The 4,503-nt window shown below is 41.4% G+C and overlaps 1 pseudogene; it reads right to left on the reverse strand.

The window, feature by feature from the left end:
• Positions 1-955: 955 nt before the first annotated feature.
• LOC112855670 (U2 spliceosomal RNA) lies at positions 956-1,102 on the reverse strand (annotated as a pseudogene).
• Between the last annotated feature and the right edge of the window lie 3,401 nt (positions 1,103-4,503).

A 4,503-nucleotide genomic window follows, 5' to 3' on the forward strand; every position in this document is an offset into this window, starting at 1 on the left:
ATGTTTTCATCATGCTAGGCTAGATTGTGTTGCAATAACAATATAACTTCAAAATCTGGACGCCCCAAAATAACAAAGGCTTGTTTTTGATTCATGCTACAAATTCATGTGGGTTAAGGGATTGGAGGAAAGGGGAGGAACATGTGCTGTGTCTCTCTACACTAGGACAAAGCTAATAGAACCTCCCCACCTGGGGCTGGTTGCCATGGCACAGAAAAAGAGGTTCTGACAAACTGTGCACTAGCCATTACAGCTTTGTCCCAGATGTGACGCATAGAGCTTCTCAAGATTCATCCACCAAAGCAAGTCACATGACCATGATCAGTGCAAAGCGGATGGGAAAATTCAACCACCCTTCTGCCCAGACACAAGTCAGAAATATTTGGTGAGTAGCACTTGTATGTACATGTATGAATAGGTAATAGCTTAAAAGTTTTCAAATACTTAGATATCTGGAAAGTGCAGGTAATATATCTGTAAGATTTTTTTTTTTCCTTACAGATATATTCAGCATCTTAACCTGAAAATCTTGGTCAAAATGCTACCACCTTAGTCATGCATCTTTCCATGGAATTTCTATTCTTCTCTCCCTTCATCTAACTCTGGTCTATGCAAGTTTAGCAGAATTAAATATATATGCAAATTTTAATGGGTTCCCTCCAAAAACATTAGTCAATTTTGCTTTGCAGGGAGCAGAACAAGTGAAAACATTATATATCAATTATGTTTGCTCCTAAGGTTGTTTCCTTGAGTTAAACCAGATAAACAAGTGGAAATTGTAAACATTATAAAAAAAAAACTGCCAGAAAAGTTGATTATGTTCTGAATTCCTTTACAATTGCCTTGGTGTTTTTTATATACAATTTTAAGTACAACAAACACTACCTAAAGTAGTGCATTTCATTTATTTTTGGCATCTCCAGCCTGTTCTTGAATGATATTAGATAAGAATAAAGATGGCTAAACTAGTCATGGAGATGGAAAGGATAGTGCTTGCATCCTTTTCTGAAGATAGAAGAGGAGGCTTCTGAACTAAAAATATTATGTACGACTATTGCCTCACATTTTATACTTGATCTTAGCCAAAAGGCCGAGAAGCGATGCCTCACATTTTATTATAGATGCTTTTATCAAACTAAAACAATTTACCCATCTCTGTATATCATCTTTTCAGTCCTTGCTAGTAAAAACCCTCACTTTATCCCAGAAACAAAGGAGGTGTAGATAAACTTCTCAGAGCTGTACACTCTTCCTTTTTTTTTTACATTTAAAGTAATCATTTAAAAGAGTTAATTTAATTCCTAATAGAATCTCATTCCTGTAGCATTCTTCTCCATCCCCTCCAGGCTAATGCTGAAGAAATATCTACAAGGTTTCTTAGAAATTTGGACACAGTAAGGAGAAAAGAGTGTGCATGTCTTATGGGGAAGGGTAGTTGTGGTGATATTGGGCTAGGATTAGCCTAAAAGAATACTGTGTATAACAGGGCAGTGAATAATCCCTGTCCCACAGACTCACACCCACCTCAGTCCTTCAATCCCACAATCCTTTGTCTGTCTTCACTTGAACTTTCTAGGACTTGTAAAAGAAAGCTTTTGAAGTGGTGGGGGGGCATAAAAATAGAGGGTCAGAGAGCTCTGGCAGCCTATTTTACTGGACAACCTCCTTCTCTCCTTCTAGATATCATCGAGAGGAGAAGCAAATTGGAGAGTCTGCTTTCTAGTTGTTTTGCTTTCTTGTTTTGGTCCCTAAAGTCATTAAGAACAGAAAGAGGAGAGAAAAGGTGAGAGAGGCACAGAAAGGAGATGAGAGGTGTTGGAATGAGTTGTAGACAGACAGAAGAAGTCTACAAATAAAATGTGTCTTTTTTCTCCTGACATCTCACAGAACACTTTGTCATCTGGTCATGATCAGGTAGGTAAAAAGGGGCTGAGAAACACACTAAATTCTCCATGGGCTCATTGGATGTGGCTAAGAACACATGATGCCCAGAAAGGATACCATATTCACCCTTGTTTAGAGTTATAGAGCCACACCTGCCAGCCTAATCACCTCTCTGACATCAGGTATGGTTCTTGAGTGACAATGAAAGGAGGGTAGGTGGAAGAGCTTTCCAGTGGTTGGTAGGGAGCATGAGTCCACGGGTGGTTCTGAAGGTCCCTGTCACCTAGAAACCAGAAAATGGGGTTGCTGGTGCTCGGTACACAGATTATCCAAAAGGCTAATAGAAAAGGTAGAGCATGGCATAGGCCTTCATGAAGACTTATCAGCAGCAAAAAAGCTACTTGAAAAATTTTGGATTTTGGTAGATTTAGAGGTCCCTTACTTTTATCCTTTACCTCATACAAGCTCAGCAGCACTCTACTGCTTATGTCCTTGTTTTTCCAGATACTCAGCAGGGTGGGTGACATGGGCTCCTGGGCAAAGATGAAAATTCAGATGGTGATGGCCAAGCCGAGGTCTTAGGGTCGTGACGTTATCCACTGGAAGATGAACAACTTGCCACAAACATTTAACATGAATCTAGCTTTTCAATGTTCTTGTAGTTATGGTGCTTGAAGATACAATGTTCCTTTTCCAATGTGACTCTTAAGTACCTACATCACAAGCAGGTGGGAAGGCCTTGACACAAACAAAGATTCAAGCAATGGAGATGAAGGCAGTGCTGTCTTTACTATCATTTCCTTGGCTTAGACAAATCATGGTCATGTCCACAAAAGCTACATTAGTGATGATGACAGCAATGACAGAGAAGAGAGGCCAGCACATGCACACCACTGTTGGCCAAGCAGAGGTCCAACAACTGCTGGCAGGTAATCTGGGGCAAGAACAATTTCCAAAGGCAGGAGTTAACCACACTAGTACCCAAAGAGCTTGAGTATCTCCATGGGCTGCCCTGCTGAAAGTAGTCTGGTTTCCCTTCACATGGTAGTTACTCCTGTAGGAACTGGACTACAGTTCCCCGTTAGCAATAACAATAGTTTCATGCTCTCTTGGGCAGCACATATACTAAAATAGTAATAACAATAGTTTTGTCTGATTCTGGGAGGCTGTGGTCTGAGGCAGTGATGAAGGTAAGAAGCTACAAGTGGTGTCCTGCTCCTGTAGATGAAGGACGGGGGGCATAGGGTCCTGATCCAATGTTTTGAATGGAAAGAAAGGACATCTGTCCAGAAGATCTGACCTCATCACACTCTCTGATCACCTGTTTTTCCAGTAAGAGTTTGTCCAATAGAAGACCCTCAACTTGTAGCCGTCCTGGGATGTCTGAACTCTTTCATCCCTAACTGGTATACACCTTAGCAAATCTGCATTAGGGTGTTTGTTAGGTGGGGGTTGGTTCAAAAGGTGAGGTAGGTCCCACAATGCAGGTATATTTTGGTTGATGAAACTTGTGTCCTCATCCAAGTGCCGCTGCATTCACCCCAACTTGGGATTGAGGTGGAGGAAGGCCCTGTCAGCCTGAGCATCCATGGTCTCTAACTCCACACTCAAAGTCCCTGAAGAGATCACATTCAAGGCTCAGGGCCTCCCCACTTCCTTCACCTCCGCCACTTTAGTCTTCTGCACCATGTCTCATGTGTCTCATGTGAACATCCCTTCCTCATCTTCTCCTCTATCTCCTCATTCATTTTTTTCTTCTCCAGGATTCTCATCTCTCCATTGGCTCTTCATCCACTAATTCTTTCTGCTGCCACTGAGAAGGTGGCATACTCCTCAGTCATCACATGAGACCTCTATGACACCATGAACCAGATCTCTGAAGGCACTCCACCTGACATTACCAGGGTGTGAAAGTATATCACTCACCAGTACCAGATGTATGGGAGAAAACTGAGGCTTCACAAGTGATGGCTGGCAGAATGCAGCAGCTTGGATATTGCCACACCCTGCCACCCCAACTCTAAAGGAGGGGATACCACTGTCACACCACTGGGGACAGCAGTTTCTGGGATTAGATAGAACAGTAACTACTACTAAGAAGAAACTCAATCTCCCACAGCAGGGCCAAGAAGCAGCCTCCACCTCCTTAGCACATTCATTTTCATCAGACAGTATGTTGGGAATTCATCTCTATGTATTTATTCCCTTCCTATGCAATGATTACCAGGAAAGCAAAATTATTACCCTGTTTTTTTTTTTTTTTAATTTTTTACAGATCATCTTGTAGTCAATCCAATATTAGCACTTTCATTGTAGGGTCCTATTTTATGATGTAAAAGTCTGATATTCTGAAATGAATTTTGATGTTTTAATGAGTTAATGTTGCAAAGGCTAGCACTCTGTACTGGTCCTTATGCAGTCACTGGCAATAAGAACGAAGGTGTGATGGGTCATTAAAATAACCTTCTATTACTTCTCACTTTCTATGTATGTTACCTCTTGTCACAAAGGAACTGAAAGTTCTCACTTGGCATTGTCATAAACTGGCACTTCAGAGAGAGGAGTCTCTGTATACAGACACCGACTCTTTGCACAATCTCAGGAAAATAAAAGTTTGTG

The sequence above is a fragment of the Puma concolor genome, chromosome E1 (assembly GCF_028749965.1).
Source record: "Puma concolor isolate L17-30 chromosome E1, mPumCon1.1.hap2, whole genome shotgun sequence".
NCBI classification, from domain to species: Eukaryota; Metazoa; Chordata; class Mammalia; order Carnivora; family Felidae; genus Puma; species Puma concolor.